The sequence below is a fragment of the Nicotiana tabacum genome, chromosome 4 (assembly GCF_000715075.1).
Source record: "Nicotiana tabacum cultivar K326 chromosome 4, ASM71507v2, whole genome shotgun sequence".
Lineage (NCBI taxonomy): Eukaryota > Viridiplantae > Streptophyta > Magnoliopsida > Solanales > Solanaceae > Nicotiana > Nicotiana tabacum.
Genome location: NC_134083.1, coordinates 141,027,916 through 141,047,465, shown reverse-complemented (window position 1 = coordinate 141,047,465; position 19,550 = coordinate 141,027,916). Strand labels below are relative to the sequence as shown.

At 41.2% G+C, this 19,550-nt stretch overlaps 1 non-coding gene across 1 annotated transcript; it reads right to left on the bottom strand.

Annotated features, from left to right (window-relative positions):
- Positions 1–1,073: 1,073 nt before the first annotated feature.
- Positions 1,074–1,179, bottom strand: LOC142180462 (small nucleolar RNA R71). Its single transcript, XR_012709086.1, has one exon. It is a non-coding gene; the product is annotated as a small nucleolar RNA R71 (small nucleolar RNA).
- Positions 1,180–19,550: the final 18,371 nt, after the last annotated feature.

Genomic DNA, 19,550 nt, shown 5'->3' with positions numbered 1-19,550 from the left:
CCCCAATTCAACGATTCATTTTGCTATGGCTCCATAATTATGATACGGATCTAATACTTCAATCAAAACAGAAATCGGAGCTCATTTTCTTAATGTGCTACCATTTATGCTGGAAGAAACGACATCGAAACATAAAAAAACGAGCACAACGACGCCGAAACCTATCAAATCACGTCCGAATAACCTCAAATTTTGCACACACATCCCAAATGACACTATGAACCTATTTCAACTTCCGAAATTCCATTCCGACCCCGATACCTAATTTTCCACTACTGACCAAAATCGCCAAATTTCTAACTTTCGCCAATTCAAGCCTAATTTTACCACGGACCTCCAAATTACATTCCAGACACACTCCTAAGTCTAAAATCACCCAACGAAGCTAGCCGAATCATAAAAATCCAAATCCGAATTCGTTTACTCATAAGTTAACTTCTGGTTGACTTTTTCTAACTTGGCTTTCTAAATAAAAGACTAAGTATTCATTTCACTCCAAAAACTACTCCGAATCCAAACCTACCAACTCGATATAATTCAAAACAACTGAACAACACAATAAGAAGTAGAAATAGGGGAAACGGGGCTATAACTCTCAGAACGAACAACCGGGCCGTTACATCAAGTTAAGGAGGGAGGCGGAAGCAAGATCAAGAACTACATAGTTGGGCGTTGTAGTCAAACCACTGCCAATCGAAATGGCAGAGAATGATGAGAGACCGGTGATTGAGGCCGTAAGGCCTAGTCTCGCGAACATGAATCAGGCTATCGTGAAGCCTGATATAACTGGGCACTTCGAGCTGCAACAGTACATGGTGAAACTGATCCAATCCATAGGGAATTTCGTAGGTTTGCCAAGTGAATATCTACAGATGCACATATAATGTTTTTTTGGAGATTACGGATACATATAACTATCCGAATGTCGCCAAATACTACCGAACTTGTTTCCCTTTTCTCTGTTGGGGGAAGCAAAGGAGTGGTTGAACAAAGAGCCAGAAAACTCAATTCGAACATGGGATGATCTAGCACCGAAATTCCTTATCCAATTCTTTCCCACAAAGACAACAAAGTCACTAAGAAGCCAAATTCTGGGGTTTCAACAAAAATATAGTGAGACTCTACGTCAAGCCTAGGAGAGATATAAAATCTACTCAAAGTTTGCCCACATCACTGTCAGACTGATAAAGTCCTGGGTCATACTTTTGTTGATGTGTTAGACGAAGCATCCAAGATGAATCTTGATTCGGCCTGTGGAGGTAGTTGCATGGCTAGACCGTATACTGAAATCCAGCTCATGCTGAACAATTTCATGGCTAACGATAATAATTGGCAAGGAGATGGGGAACCACAAAGAGCACTTAAATAGAAGGCATCATGTGTTAATGAGCTTGATGATTTCTCAGCCATGAGAGCTGATAGAGCAAAGTTAGCCAACCAGTAAATCAGATGACAATGCAACAAGCGCAGCATGTGCAACAAATGTCTAGATGTTGTGAAATTTGTGGAGAAAGTCACATGAGTGACCAATGTTCGGTGAATCCAAAATCTATTTATTATGTGGGCCAACAGAATAGAGGTCCAACAAATCAAAATGTGCAATATGGGAACACTTATAATCCTAACTGGATGAATCATCCGAACTTCTCATAGGGTGGAAATTAGGCTACTCAAAATCAATACAGACCCCAAGGGAACTACAATCAACCCCAAAAGCCACCACAACAGGTAGAAGAAAGCACCAATGATATGTTGAAAAAGCTATTAATTGATAACCAGCAGTTGAGGACTGAAATTAGAAATTTAGAAAGGCAGATTAGGCAGTTAGCTACACAAAAAAAATACTCGACCTACTGGAACACTCCCAAGTGATAATGAGAAAAGTCCCATTAGATAGGTACAAGCAATTAATCTAAGAAGTGGGAAAGCATTGGAGGAGTTTCCTCACAAAAAGTATGTGCCTAAAGAAGTTTTTGAAAGATTGGTACCTCAACCAGAGGTAGAAGCTGAAAAGAAAGATGTTGAACACAGGCAAGAGATAGAGGTAAGGCCACCACCGCCTTTTCCTCAAAGGTTGCAAAAGTCGAAAGATGAGTCCAAGTATAAAAAGTTCTTAGATATCTTGAGCCAGGTGCGGGTGAATCTACCTTTGATAGAAGTGCTGCAAGAAGTTCCTAAATATGCCAAGCACTTGAGAGACATCGTGGCCAATAAAAGAAGGTTGACAGAGTTTGAAACGGTTGTACTTACTGAGGAGTGCAATACTAGAGTACAGAGTAAGCTCCCACCTAAGTTGAAGGATCCAGGTTATTTCATAATTCCCTTGGCGATAGGAAAACACGAGGTTAGTAGAGCCTGGGAGTGAGCATTAATATGATGCCTCTATCTGTTTTCAAGTAGCTCGAATTGGGAGCACTTAAGGCCTACCACTATAACTCTACAACTAGCGAATCGGTCATTAGCAGTGCCCAAAGGGATAATTGAAGATGTGCTGGTTCGAGTGGGGAAGTTCATCTTTCCCGTTGATTTCATTATTCTCGATTGCATGGCCGATGAGGAAGTTCCAATTATTTAGGGGTGGCCATTCTTGGCCACTGGAGGAGCACTAATTGATGTAAGGAAGTCAAGCTAAATATGAGAGTGCATGATGAAGAAGTTACATTTAATATGTGCAAGGCGCTCAACCTTCCCAAGCATTATGAGAACTTGTGCATGATTTCGGTGATTGAACCAAAGGCAAGAGATCCCGAGATTGATATGAGTGTTGATGCCATCACAAAGAGAAGTAAGCCTAAAAAGCTGCAGTTGGTTGAAAATGTAAAATTATATAAGGGAAAGATAAAGAAGTGGTGTGACAATAACCTTATGCATTGTGAGTTTGAGCCGGGTCAATTTGTGCTTGTGTGTAAGTGGAGATTGAAGCTCTTCCTTAGAAAGCTCCAGCCTCGATGGTGTGGTCCATTTGAGGTCATTTGTGCTACAAGACATGGCGATGTAGCCCTTTTTGTTAGCATTTCTCCTACTTTCTTTAACAAGACTGATTCGATCTCATATGGAGCCAAATCGTTTTCCTTTACAACTGTAGTGTAAGTTGTAATGTGTTTCTGTGGATCTAATATTCCATCATATTTTGGAACATCCGACATCTTGAATTTCTTTGGAATCAACTTCGGAGCCGCACTAGGTTTAAACAGAAACTATACATACTTCGTTGAGTCCGAACCTTTTAAGATTGGAGGTGCCCCATAATTTTATCCATTCGGACGTGAAACTCTTTTGCATTCTGATCCATTCGAGCATTTATTTATCTCATCCACCTCAAGAACTCGGTATTGAAAGGATCATCTACGTTGTTTTCATTTCAGATCTTCCTGCACTGCCTGCTTGGTTGTTGTTCGATCTAAACTCCTCCCTCAAGGCGATGTTACCGATTCTTGGAGCCGTTTGATTTATAGGCAAGTTAGGAGGGGCTCGAACTCTCCCATTGGGGTTATTTGAAGCCACCGATAATGTTTCTGGAAGTTAGTCATGTTAGCTTCAAGGTTTCACACATTGATTTTTATGATAACAAACCAACATAATTATTAATCAAAGAATATTTAATTGTGGTAATCTTATTATTGCACATGCCTATTCAAGAAAGAAGATGCTGGTTTATTCAACAAAGAAGATCCTGGTAAAGATCCAAACAAATACGGGAAAGAGAATATCATCTGATGAATTTATCAAGGAAGATTATTTTCAGAGATTTAATCTCCAAGCGTCATGGAAGGAATAATATTTGAAAGTCGTATTTCAAATATTGAATGATTTACTACAATATCAGAAGAAGACTCTACGAAAATTATGGAAGGAAAGTTCTTATATATCTTGAAAGGAAGGTTGCTAAAATCCTGGAGAAGATCTATTATTTTGTGCAAGGAAGATACTATATGGAAAACATACTACAAGGCCAAGGACGAATATATTCTCTATGGAAAGAAAATACATTATGAATATATAAGTACAATATATATTATGGAAAGCGATTATTTTCCAAGATCAAGAAAGAAATATTTTCAATATAAGAAGAATATATTTTCTATGGAATGAAAATATAATATGGATGTAGTACAATCTATATTATGGAAGGAAATTATTTTTGATCAAGATCAAGAAAGGAATATTTTCAATATAATAGGAGTTCAAAGATATATTGAGATCTTCGTATTGAAGACAATATTCAAGACCCAAAGTCAAAGGAAGAGGATCTTGAAATTCTCTTGGGTTATTTACATAAGAGATCATACTTGTATAGCCGGAAGAAGAGTTCACAAGTGCTGGGTTTTACTATAATTTCAAGGCAAGACTATTAAAAAATATTGCCAAGTCACTACAAGCTTTTGATATAAAAATAAACTATATTTTAAAGATCTATGTAAATAAGGGAAGTTGTAAATCAATCTTGGAAGGAAAGAAGGAGACAAAGCGAGATTTTATTTCCACAAGTCAAGAGGCAGGCATCGAGCTGAAATTCAAAAGTGTTCACAGACAAGGATAGAAGAAGAAAAATAATGAAGTTGTACAAGATTGACCATAAAGGAAGAGGATCAAAGCTTGGAAAGGAAATTTATAGTTATGAAGAAAAGAAGAAGCAATATGGATTGAATAAAAAGATTGCCTGGGATTTACTACACAAGGAAAGAATATTTATTTGTGGGAAAGAATCAAGATTAGGAAGAATTTGTTAAAGGAGCACAAAGAAGATTTCCTTAAGAAGGAAAGCCATCATATATCACATTGACCATGATATAAGGATCATATATTCTGAATTAATGAGAAAAATCAGCAACGGTCATATTGGAGGCAACAATATAAGTTGAAGAGCAACCGAGAAGAAGATCCACGCAGCCTTCTATACAATTATCTACCCAACTACAAGTTCTTTATTCTACTCTTAACAAGTATTGTAATTTACTTTTAGTAGATTTACTGTGTACACAAAAGAGTGAAGAGAGACAGAAAAATATTGGAGAGGCAGTGTGTCCTTAGAGGTTGTGTCATTATTCGTTTCTTTGGTAAGCGAGTAAAAACCAAATTGTCGTTGTTGGTGAGCAAGTAAAAACCAACCTTTTGCGTTATTGGTGAGCGATTTAAAACCAAACCTTGTTCGTTATTGGTAAGCGAGTAAAAACCAACCTTGTAAATGGCTGTGGTGAACGTTGAAAATCACACAAGCTGTACTCAACTCATATTACAAAGAGCTAAAGAGATAACCTCCTTGCAACCCAAGGGGACTGGAGTAGGATACCACATTGGTTCCAAACCAGTATAAAATTTCTGATGTCATTTACCTTACTGATTTCATATTTTATTATAAGCAATTACTGTTTATTGAGATAAGTATTTGATTGAATCAAAGTACTAACAGTATTATATATGCTGTCTCCGTATTAGTCGACTAGGTATGAGGAGTATACTCGACTAGAAATTTAAAAAGGCTATAATTCACCCCCGCCCCTCTTGTACTTTCAAGTCATTATCCGGTCTTGTCTTGAGAGATGATTCATAATCTTCTTTTGTTGTGCTCTTAAGACTCTTGCAGTATCAGCCACGAGCTCGTCATCCAAATCATCAGGGGTAAGACTCATCGCACGTCAAGTATTTCTTTCCACCCGGTTCGGAGTTGATTCATTCCCATCAATATGAGTTTCACTGGTCGAATCGTCCTGTGAGTTTCATTATGAAAATTGTCCACATACTCATTGTTGTTGTTTGTTCCAACATTGAGCAAGTTGTTGACATCATTGGGTGCCATAGCCATTTTATGCTTGCAACAGAAAAACTTCAAAGTACTTTAGTAAAAGATGAGCATATCAAAATAACACCACAATTGTCTATGCCCCACGGTGAGCACCAAGCTGTTTACCCTAAAAAAGTATAATTAAATTTGTAAATGTGGTGTATAGACATGTAGATTAAATAGATCTGATTAATAAGATAATTAATGATAAAGAAAATAAAATAAATATAATTAAAGAAAGAAAAAGATTGGGCTCCAGATTGATCCCACTGGAACCAAGGGTAATTGACAAATCTAGTAAACAATCGTATAAAGCTTTTAAAGAATGAGAGAAAGAATACTAGCCTTTATAATACAAGTATTTCGTGTCTTTCAATGACAACAAATGTTTCTATTTATAGTTAAATTTGAGGAGACAAGATCCTCAAATCATGCTCTTCTTAAAGACAAATAAAAAATCCTCTTGATAGTTGTATAATGTTTGGGAATAAATGCTATGATTTTCTGTAACGACTGCTCTTTTAATTCTGCCTTTCCAAGCATGTACCTTACTTTCAAATTCTCTTCCCCGACCTTGATGCCTTCGGAACTTGCACAATACCGGTCACATGGCTATATCCGGTATCAACCATCTGCTGACTCATCTCCTACATGTTGTTACTGCCACCTGTCTACTCGAGAAACGTACACCTGTACCCTATAAATTTTACCCAATACAGTAGCTTTTCTCCTGAACATGTTAGCCCAAAGAAACTAGGCACTCGATCTGTTTACTACTTTGTCACGACCCGAAATTTCCACTGTCAGGACTGTGATGGCGCCTAATATTTCAATTGCTAGGCAAGCCAACGTTAGAATAATTTATCCTTTTTAACAATTTAAAATTTATTAATGAATAGGAACCGATTCAATTGCAATAATCCAAAATTTATAAATACGGAAGCTAAAATTGTAAACATTTGCTACAAATCCCTGAACCTGCTGTCACGAGTACACAAACTACTAGAATAGTACATACAAAGGTTTGAAATAACAGTAAGCTGTCTGAAAGGGGGATAAACAACTAAATAAAAATAGGAAGGGGACTCCAGGAGCTGCGGGCACTGAGCAGCTATACCTCAAGTGTCTGTAGGCTGTCCGATTCGAGCTCTCTAGTAGCTGTCGCTGGGACCGACTCCAAAATCTACACAGAAGTGCAGAGTGCAGTATCAGTACAACCGACCCCATGTACTGGTAAGTGCCGAGCCTAACCTCGACGAAGTAGTGACGAGGCTAAGGCGGGTCACCTACACTACAACCTGAACGCAGTATATAATAATGATAGAAAATGGGAATACTGAATAGAATTAAACAGCCAACTGAAAATAATAACCACAGCCTCAAGAATAAACCAGTGTCGTCCAGAATTACCAATCTTTAATAATTCAGATACAAATACCGAAAAAACCAACACAGCTCAAGAAATGGAAATATATAGGTTGTTGCGGCGCGCAACCCGATCCCACCAGACAACACAAAATCCTCCCTTATTTCACCGTAACGATATCAACAACAGTAAATAATATATATATATATATATATATATATATATATATATATATATATATATATATATATATATATATATATATATATATATATATATATATATATGTATATATATAACCCGATCCCACCATATGTCAATATCAGTATCATAATTCACCCTTATTTCACCATGTCAATCCACCCTTATTCCACCTGTTGCGGCGTGCAACCCGATCCCACTGTATAGTACAAATTTACCCTTATTCCACCACATCAATTCACCCTTATTACACCTACTGCGGCGTGCATCCCGATCCCACCATATCAATACCATGTACTCAATGCGCAGTCAAATCAACAGTTCAGACCACAATAACCTTTACGATCAACAAATACCAAACTGAACCAAATGGAAACCTCGTACAATATAGAAAATCTACACGAGTAGTACTACACAGCGAGACCAATCTAGTAATTGACAATTAGAAGGTACAAGTAAGTCAATTTAAGCATATAGCTGGGAATCATGAAACTATGGAATAACTAACGTTGTGAACAGGAGAAGATGTTGAATAACAAGTAGTAATTAAGCATGGAAAGCATTTAGAGCATATAACAGTTAAGACGGGAAAGGAAATAATTAAGGAAAAGCGGTAAATTAGGAAAAACAGATAATTCAGCGGCGTATAAGCACTCATCACCTTGCATATACGCCGCTCACATGGGAATCACATAGCATATAGTCCGAGGGTTCCTACTTCCCTCAAGTCAAGGTTAGACACAACACTTACCTTGCTCCAAAGACCATTCAAAGCTCAACCACAGCTTTGCCTTTCAAACAAGCCTCTGAACCAACAATATCTAGCAAATTACCAACCAAACAATTCAAAATAAGCCTTAGGAATCACCCACGATTGCAAAATATTCAATTTAGGTCATTATTGAAAAAGTTAACAAAAGTCAACACCCGGGCCCACTTGGTCCAAACCCGAGATTCGGATCAAAATCCATTTATCCATTCACCTCCGAGCCCGATTATGTAATTAGTTTTGGAATCTGACCCCAAATTGAGGTCTAAATCCCCAATTTTTAAAAAAATCCCAATTCTTCCTAAATCCCTAATTATCTACCACGAAAGAACAAAGATTAGGGCTGGGAATTTAATGGGTGATATTATAAATGGAAGAAAATAAGTTAAAGAGTACAAACATGTGAATTGGTGTTGAGTTTTCCCTTCAAAATCGCACCTAGGCCGAGCTCTAATGGAGAGTTTATGTAAAATGGGCAAAATCCCGTTTTTGAAATGTTTTAAGGTCTGGGCGCCAGGCCTTCTTCGCGTTCGCGAAGGGCCTGCCGCGTTCGCGATGTGCAGCAGCCTAAATGGCTTTTGCGTTCGCGAAGGCTGCTCCCCCTGGCCTTCGCATTCGCGAGCCAGTGCTCGCGTTCGCGTAGGAGAACGAGTGTCCCCTCCCCCAGGTACCTCAAGCTTCGCGTTCGCGAGAAGCTGGCCACGTTCGCAAAGGGTAACCCCCCCCCCCCATTGCTTCCTTTTCGCATAGAAGAAAATCACCCTACCCCGTTTTACCCTTTGCGTTCGCGAGAGTACTTTCGTGAACGCGAAGAAGAAAATACGAGATAACAGCTGAAGCCAAAAAATCAGATTTTTCTAAGTTCAAAACACCCGTAGCCTATCTGAAACTCGCCCGAGCCCTTGAGGCTCCAAACCATTTATGCACACAAGTCCAAAAACCTCAAACGAACTCGCTCGTACGATCAAAATACCAAAATAACGCCTAGAACCACGAATCAGACACCAAATCAAAGGAAATTTTCAAGAAAGCTTTAAAACTTCTATTTTCACAACCGAACATCCGAATCACGTCAAATCAACTTTGTTTCTCACCAAATTTGACAGACAAGTCATAAATATAATAACAGACGTGTACCGGGCTCCGGAACCAAAATACGGACACGGTATCAACAAGACCAAACATCAGTCAATTCTTAAAATCCATTAAACTTTCAGACTTTCAATTTTTAACAAAAATTCATAACTCGAGCTAGGGACCTCCGAATTCGATTCCGAACATATGCCTATGTCCCATATTTCGATACGGACCCACCGGGACCGTCAAAATATGGATCTAGGTCCGTTTTCTCAAAACACTAACCAAAGTCAACTCAAATGGCTTTCAAAACAAAATTTCATATTTTTAATAGTTTTTAACATAAAAGCTTTCCAGAAACACGTCTGGACTGCGCACGCAAATCGAGGAGGGTAAAAATGAGATTTTTATGGCTTCAAAGCATAGAATTGGGTTCTAAAACATGACATGACCTATCGGGTCATCACATTCTCCACCTCTAAAATAATCGTTCGTCCTCGAACGAACATAGAAAAGTACCTGGGCTAGTGAAAAGGTGGGGATATCTACTCCGCATGTCCGACTCAGACTCCTAAGTAGCTTCCTCGACGGGCTGACCTCTCCACTGCACTCGAACTGAAGGATAACTCTTCGATCTCAACTGATGAACATGTTGGGCTAGAATAGCCACCGGCTCCTCCTCATAGGTCAAATCCTTGTCCAACTTGACAGAGCTGAAATCTAACACGTGGGACGGATCGCCGTGATACTTTTGGAGCATGAACAAGGAATACCGGATGAACTGATGATAAATTAGGTGGCAATGAAAGCTTGTAAGCCACCTCACCCACTCTCTGAAGAATCTCAAAAGGTCTGATGTATCTAGGGCTCAACTTTCCCATCTTTCCAAACTTCATCACACCCTTCATGGGTGATATCCGGAGAAACACCCGCTCTCTGACTATGAATGCAACATCACGAACTCTACGGTCGGCATAAATCTTCTGTCTGGACTGAGCTGTGCGAAGTCTATCCTGAATAATCTTGACCTTATCCATGGCATCCTGCACCAAATCTGTACCCAATAAACGAGCCTCCCCCGGCTCAAACCATCCAACCAGTGATCGATACCGTCTACCATGTAATGCCTCATATGAAGCCATATGGATGCTCGACTGATAGCTGTTGTTGTAGGCAAACTCCGAAAGCGGCAAGAACTGATCCCACGAACCTTCGAAGTCTATAACACAAGAACGGACCATATCCTCCAATACCTGAATAGTGCGTTCAGACGGTCCGTCCGTCTGAGGATGAAATGATATGCTCAACTCAACCTGCGTGCCCAACTCACATTGTACAGTCCTCCAGAAGTGCAAGGTGAACTGCGTACCTCGATCAGAAATGATAGACACGGGCATACTGTAAAGACAAACGATCTCGTTGATGTAAATCTCTACCAACCTCTCTGAAGAATAGGTAACTGCCACAGAAATCAAATGCGATGACTTGGTCAGCCCATCCACAATGACCCAAACTACATCGAACTTCCTCTGAGTTCGTGGGAGTCCAACAACGAAATCCATAGTGATACACTCCCACTTCCACTCAGGAATCTCTATCTTCTGAAGCAAACCATCGGGTCTCTGATGCTCGTACTTTACTTGCTGACAATTTAGACACCGATCTACATATGCAACTATATCCTTCTTCATCCTCCTCTACCAATAATGCAGCCTCAAGTCCTGATATATCTTGGCGGCGCCCGGATGAATATAATACCGGGATCTGTGGGCCTTCTCTATAATCAACTCATGAATTCCATCCACATTAGGTACACAAACACGACCCTACATCCTCAAAACTCTGTCATCTCCAACCGTAACCTGCTTGGCATCACTATGCTGCACCGTGTCCTTAAGGACCAACAAATAAGGGTTGTCATACTGCCGATCTCTGATGTGGTCAAACAAAGAAGACCGAGCGACTGTACAAGCTAGAACACGACTAGGATCAAAATATCCAACCTCATAAACTGGTTGGCTAAAGTCTGAACATCTGATGCAAGCGGCCTCTCACCGACTAGAATGAACGCAAGGCTGCCCATACTCGCTGCCTTTCTACTCAAGGCGTCGGCCACTACATTGGCCTTCCCGGGGTGGTACAAAATAGTGATATCATAGTCTTTGAATAGCTTCAACCACCTCCTCTTCCTCAAATTGAGATCCTTTTGCTTGAACAAATACTGAAGGCTCCAATGATCCGTGAAAACCTCACACGACACACTGTAAAGATAATGCCTCCAAATCTTCAGTGCGTGAACAATGGCTACCAACTCTAGGTCATGAACAAGGTAATTCTTCTCGGGAACCTTCAGCTATTGCGAAGCATGTGCAATTACCTTGCCATTCTTCATCAATACCGCACCAATTACAACACGAGATGCATCACAATATACCGTATAAGATCCTGAATCTGTGGGCAACACCAACACTGGCGCCGTAGTCAAAGCAGTCTTGAGCTTCTAAAAGCTCGCCTCCCACTTGTCTGACCACCTGAATGGGGCACCCTTCTGGGTCAACTTGGTCAATGGGGGTGCTATAGATGAAAACCCCTCCATAAACCGACGGTAATAACCCGCCAATACCAAGAAACACCGGATCTTAGTGGCTGATGTAGGTCTAAGCCAGTTCTAAACTACCTTAATCTTCTTAGGGTCTACCTGAATGCCCTCTACTGATACAATGTGCCCCAAGAAAGTGACTGAATCCAACCAGAACTCGCACTTTGAAAACTTAGCATATAACCGGTTGTCTCTCAGAGTCTGAAGAATGGTCCGAAGATGCTGCTCGTGCTCCTCTCGACTGCGGGAGTAGATCAAGATATCATCAATAAACACAATCGCAAAGGAATCCAGATAAGGCTCGAATACCCGGTTCATCAAATCCATAAATATTGCTGAGGCATTTGTCAACCCAAATGACATCACTAGAAACTCACAATGCCCATACCGAGTCTGAAAGGCTATTTTAGGGACATCGGATGCCCAAATCCTCAACTGATGGTAGCCAGACCTCAAATCAATCTTTGAAAATACCTTGGCACCCTAAAATCGATCAAATAAGTCATCAATCCTTGGCAATGGATACTTGTTCTTGATGGTGACTTTGTTCAACTACCGATAATCTATGCACATCCTCATCGATCCATCCTTCTTCATCACGAACAGCACAGGCGCACCCCAGGGCGAGACACTAGGTCTAATGAAGCCCTTATCAAGCAAATCTTGCAATTGCTCCTTTAATTCTTTCAACTTTGGTGGGGCCATACGTTATGGCGGAATAGAAATAGGCTGAGTGCCCGGGGCCAAATCAATGCAGAAGTTAATATCTCTGTCGGGTGGCATCCCCGGCAAATCTGCAGGAAACACCTCTGGAAACTCACGAACAACTGGTACTGAATCCATGGAAGGAACCTCCGCACTAGAATCACGGACATAAGCCAAATAAGCTAGACACCCCTTCTCGACCATATGTCGAGCCTCTACATAAGAGATAACCCTGCTGGTAGAATGGCCAGGAATCCCTCTCCACTCTAATCGAGGCAACCCCGGCAAGGCTAAGGTCATCGTCTTGGTGTGACAATCCAATATAGCATGATAAGGTGACAGCCAATCCATACCTAAAATGATATCAAAATAAACCATACCGAGAAGTAGAATATCTACACTAGTCTCAAGACTCCCAATGGTAACCACACACGAACGATAAACACGATCTACCGCAATAGCATATCCCACAGGTGTGGACACATACACAGGAGCACTCAAAGAATCACGAGGCATAACCAAATATGAAGCACAATAGGACGACACATATGAATAAGTAGAACCCGGGTCAAATAAAACTGAAGCATCTCTACTACAAACTTAAACAATACCAGTGATAACAGTGTCAGATGACTCAGCCTCAAGCCTGGTTGGAAAAGCATAACATCGGGGCTGAGCCCCACCACTCTGAACCACGTCCCTGGGACAGCCTCTAGTTGGCTGGCTTCCACCTCTAACAGCCTGACCTCCACCTCTAACAGTCTGTCCTCTACCTATGGCTGCTTGACCCCTGCCTCTGGCTAGCTGAACGGGCGGTGCAACAACTGGTGTCGGGACCATGGCACGAGAACCCTGATGTTGTGGCGTGACACCCAATAATCTCGGGCAGGTCCTCCTGATATGCCCATACCCACCACACTCGAAACATCCATCGTGGTGTTATGGCTACAAAAACTGAGACTGATCCAAACGGGCCGGATAACCACTGTAATAACTCTGAATAGGAGGTGCACTGATAGAAGCTGGTGGTGCACTATAGGCTGGCTATCCGGAATAAGGCACATATGGACCACGACTCCCTGAAGCATTGTGGGATGCCTGAAGTTCTGAATGAAACGGCCTAGGAGGATGGCCTCCACTAAAAGTACCCCTGCCTCCAGATGAGGCACCGCTGAACCCACCGGAATGACGAGGTCTCTTGTCAGACCCCTGACCTCCCTGTGCAAGAACTATCTTGACTCGCCTAGCGACATTAACAGTCGCCTGAAAAGAAATCTCACTCCCAGTCTCCTTAGCCATCTGCAACCTGATAGGCTGAGCAAGTCTGTCAATAAACCTCCTCACCCTCTCTCTCTCGGTAGAAAGCAGAAGAAGAGCATGACGGGCCAAATCCACAAAATGGGTCTCATACTGGGTAACAGTCATACTGCCCTGTTGGAGATGCTCGAACTGACGACGATGCTCCTCTCTCAATGTGATAGGGAGAAACTTATCTGGGAAGAGCTGAGAGAACTGGTCCCAAGTAAGAGTAGGCGATCCAGCTGGTCTGGCCAACAAATAATCTCTCCCACATTTCTTGGCGGAACCAGTCATCTGAAATGAAGCAAAATTGACCCCATTGGTCTCCACTATACCCATATTCCGTAGCACCTCATAACAGCTGTCAAGATACTCCTGGGGATCCTCTGAAGAAGCACCACTGAAGTGAACTGGAAAGAGATTGGTAAACCTGTCCAATCTCCATAAAGCCTCAGAAGACATAGCTGACCCATCGTCGGCTTATGCCGCAATGCGCGGCTGAACTACCCCAGCTGGCTGGGCTGCTGGAGTCTGAAACTGGGGAGCCATATGCTCCGGAGTGTGAGTAACTAGAGTCTATGCTCCTCCCCCAGCCTGAGAGATGGCTGGTGCAACAGGAAATGTACCGGCCTGCGCCACACTCTCCATAAGTCCCACAAAACAGGCCAAAGCATCCTGAAGCACCGGGGTGGTGATGAACCCCTTCAGGACCTGAGCTGGTCCGACAGGCACAACCTGGCCTGGAACCTCCTCATCAAACTCTACCTGAGGCTCCACCACTGGTGCTGCTGCTCGAGCTCTGGACTGAGCTCTACCCCTGCCTCGGCCTCTGGCACGACCTTGGCCTTGACCTTTGCCCCTCGTAGGAGCTTCCACTGGAGCTCTTGCTGCTGCTCAGCTGAAGATGCGATACGCGTTCTTGCCATTTGCGAGAGAACAGAATAGAAGGGTCCAATCATCAATATTAGAATAAAATCGCACAAAAGAGAAGAATAGAAGCAAAATTGTTCCTAACTCCAAAGCCTCCGGAAGATAAGTACAGACGTCTCCGTACCGATCCTCCAGACTCTACTAAGTTTTCTCATGACTCGTGACACCTATGTAACCTAGTGCTCTGATGCCAACTTATCACGACCCGGAATTTCCACCGTCGGGACTGTGATGGCGCCTAACATTTCACTTGCTAGGAAAGCCAACGTTAGAATAATTTATCCTTTTTAACAATTTAAAATTTATTAATGAATAGGAACTGATTCAACTGCAATAATCCAAAATTTATAAATAAGGAAGCTAAAACTGTAAACATCTACTACAAATCCCTGAACCTGGTGTCACGAGTGCATAAGCTACTAGAATATTACATACAAGGGTTTGAAATAACAATAAGCTGTCTAAAAAGGGGATAAACAGCTAAATAAAAATAGGAAGGGGACTCCAGGAGCTGCGGGCGCTGAGCAGCTATACCTCAAGTCTCTATAGGGTGTCCGATTAGAGCTCTCTAGTAGCCACCAATGGGTCCGACTCCAGTACAATCGACCCCATGTATTGGTAAGAGCCGAGCCTAACCTTGACGAAGTAGTGACGAGGCTAAGGCGGGTCACCTACACTACAACCTAAACGCAGTATTTAATAATGACAGAAAATGGGAATACTAAACAGAATTAAACAGCCAATTAAAAATAATAATCACAGCCTCAAGAATAAACCAGTGTTGTCTAGAATTACCAATCTTTAATAATTCAGATACAAATACCGGAAAAACCAACACAGCTCAAGAAATGGAAACATATAGGTTGTTGCGGCGCGCAACCCGATCCCACCAGACAACACAAAATCCTCCCTTATTTCACTGTAATAATATCAACAACAGTAAATAATATATATATGTTGCGGTGCGCAATCCGATCCCATCATATGTCAATATCAGTATCATAATTCACCCTTATTTCACCATTGTAACACCTCAGAAAATTTTGAAGAACTTAAGTGTAAAGCCAGGTAAAATTTGCAAAGAAAATAATGTTTCATGGTGCCGGACTAGGTTTACGTGTTTGAGGATTGTAGAAATTCGCGGCTCGGACCTTTTGGGTTGAACAATGCATGGGAAAGTAAAAGAAAATTTTTGGCAGAAAGTGTATTTCTGCGGTCCATTATGCGACCGTAGAATCACTCTGTGGACCGTATAATGGCCGCAAAGTGAGGCAGTTAATTGGGTCAGTTGGAAGCAATTATGCGATCAACTATGCGACCGCATAACTGTTACGCGGTGTACTATGCAACCGCAGAACAGTTATATAGACTGCATAGTGACCGCAGACTCAGGCAGATTGTTGGTCATTTTGGACACCAATTATGCGACCGATATGCGGTCCGCATAACCATTATGCGGTCGCATATGCGACCGCAAAACCTGTTCTAGAGCTTCATTTTTGGATTTTTAAAACCCGACCCTATATTGTTAAATACACTCTTTGGATCATTTTTGAGGTATAATCTGATATTTTAGAGTGAGAGAGAGAGCACTAGAGTGAGAAGATGTTCCTCAATAATTGATTCTTCAATTATTTCTCAAGTTTTGGAAGCTTAAGGAGGGAAACTCACTAGGTCTTCATCCTAGAAGTAAGATTCTAAACCCTAATCCTCAATTTTGAATTTTGTCTAGAAATGGGTAATAAGCAAGATAATTTCTGGGAAAGAAGGTTGTTTATTTTACATGTATGTGTTATCAAAGGGTGTAGAAAGATTGTTGAGCTAAAAATGGTAAAGATTGGGTTGTGGGATGATGGAATCCTCCATAAAAGGACCTTGAACCTTAATCCACACTTAGTGTTTGATAATATGCTCAAATGAGCTGAGACCATGAATATCTTCCTAATTATGATTTAATTTTGTTATGTCTCAAATAGATTGGGATGGCTAGAATTTCCAAAATGTTGTAGTAATTTAAGGAAAGCTCAATTGAGGTATGTTGGCTAAACTTTTTCTCTTGGAATCGAATTCCATAATGTTCCCATGAGTTTCAAAGTATGGGTTGCGTATTAAAATGTTGTGGCTTTGATTCGTATTTCAAATGAAAGCTAGTATGCCAAATTGTGAGAGAAAATTTCAATATTCTTAAGACTCTTAATTGCTCATATGTATACCTAAAGTCTTGACTGGGAATGTATTATTGTTGATAACCTATAAAGATGGTTGGAAGTGAAATCAGCAAATTGGGAATATAAAGTGTGGCCAACATGCCAATAGTGAAAGTTATACTTGTGACCAATGGTGCCAATGAATGACCAATTGGGTCTACTCCTTCTAGTCAACCAGGGGAGTCTGCTAGTTCTAGAGTGAACAAGTTTCTTCAGTTAGATCCTCCAGTGTTTACGGGTACTAATCCTGAGGATGATCCCCAGAATTTCATTGATGAGATGCACAAGACTCTCAGAGTTATGTGTGCTACTAAAACAGAGGTAGTGGAATTGGCCTCCTACCGCTTGAAAGAGGTGGCGTATTCTTAGTTTGAACTATGGGAGGAATCCCGTGAAGAAGGGAGCCCTCCGGCAAGGTGGAGTGAGTTTACTGATGCTTTCATTGACCACTTCTTGCCTGCTGAAACTAAGGCGGACCGTGCCTCTGAGTTTGAGAGCCTGAGGCAAGGTAGCCTGAGTGTATGGGAGTACCATATGAAATTCATGCACCTGTCCAAGTATGCTATTTACATGTTGCCCACTATGGAAGCTAGAGTGCGTCGGTTTGTGCAAGGACTTAGTCCCTTGGTAACTAATGAGGCCGCTACGACTGCCTTGAATTCTGATATGAATTATGGAAAAATGGTGGCGTTTGCTCAAGATACAGAGGATCAAAAGTTAAAAATAAAGAGATAGCTAGATAATAACAAAAAGACTCGATCCACGGGCAATCTTAGTGGCTCATACATTGGGGGGTAATGGTGGAAAGGCATTACATAGGAGAGTGTCATCCAGACCCGCTCAGTCAATTGCACAGTCTTCTGCTAGAGCACTACCATCAGGGCCTGATCAGTAGCGGTGGGGCCATAGTAAGCAAGGCAACCATGGGTCTAATCAGCAGGTCCAGTCAAATGGGGATTCTCAGCTACAGCAAAGGCCCCCATGTCCCAAGTGTGGGAGGCGTCATTTAGGGGTGTGCCGACGTGGCACGGATGAATGTTTCGGGTGCGGAGTCAAGAGCTACCAGCTAAGGCACTGCCCCAACAGTCAAGGGATAGCAAGTAAGTCCCTCAACCCCAATATTAGGATATCCTATGTCACGCCCCAAACTCGGGGAGCGCGACCGGCGCTCAACCGAGTGAACCCGACTGAGTAAGCCTATTAAATTTCATTCTACCCAAATTAATTCGTGAATAAAGAAGAGATGTACTCTGTTAATCATACGAGTTTATAAATTTAATGAAAAACATATTGCCAAATACCAACATTTTCTAATCCAATCCCCAATATCAAATACCACCCACAACCTATCTACAGAGCCTCTAAGTACAACTGAAGAGTAATATGGAAATGCCGGCAACAAGGCCCCGACTATACCTCAACCATAAAGTACATGAGAAAAAAAAGATACATGACCCCGAAATGAAGTGGGGCTCACCAAATCAGCTGAAAGGAGTGTACTGCTATCACTGATCAATGCCACCTGCTGTAGAACCACCTGCATCCATTAAAGATGCAGCACCCCCGGCAAAAGGGACGTTAGTACTGTCGAATAGCACTAGTATGTATAGCTAGAAATCCTCTTTCAAAATAGAATGCCCATATGATCTATACGTGGAACACATAATATAATGTAATTGAAACAACCTGTACAAACAAGGACAACAAAAGGGGCACCTATTGTCTGCATTAATAATGTGTCTCATTAGACCATCCTTAGTGTTCACATATCATATTATACACTTATGCGTTTCATAGACCGTCCATAGTGTTTATTCATACCATACATCTATACCTCTTATACACAATGCACCTATGCATTTTATAGACCGTCCACAGAATTTCATATCACGATGGATTTCATAACACAATGTACCTATGCGTTCATAGACCGTCCACATGATTTCATATCACAATGTACCTATGCGTTCATAGACCGTCCACAGAATTTCATAAAACAATGTACCTATACGTTCATAGACTGTCTACAGGATTTCATATCACAATGTACCTATGCGTTCATAGACCGTCCATAGGTTTTCATAACATAATGTACCTATGCATTTCATAGAGCGTCCACAAGATTTCATAACATAATGTACTTAATAGCTTATGCGTTTTATAGACCGTCCACAGAATTTCATAACACAATATACCTATGCGTTTCATAGGCCGTCCATAGGGTTTCATAACATAATATACCTATGCGTATCATAGACCAACCATAGGGTTTCATAACACGCATAGACCGTCCATAGGGTTTCATAACACATTGGAAACAAAAGTACAAATGCGTACATCTCATAACCTTTCACACCACATATCACCTAATCCGTACTTTCAACCACTTACAACATTATTATTTCATTGGCTCTCTTGGCCATACATATGATTCTTTATTCATGGCACAATGGATGTATTTCATATTCCACACTTTCATTTCTTCCCTTTCATAGATCATCATCATAATTATCAACAAGCAGAATATTCCGAAAATCATAATTATAAATTCATTAGTAATGAAGGCTTTAAACACAATCGATTTCTTTTCAATAAATGGAGTAAAATGATTGGCA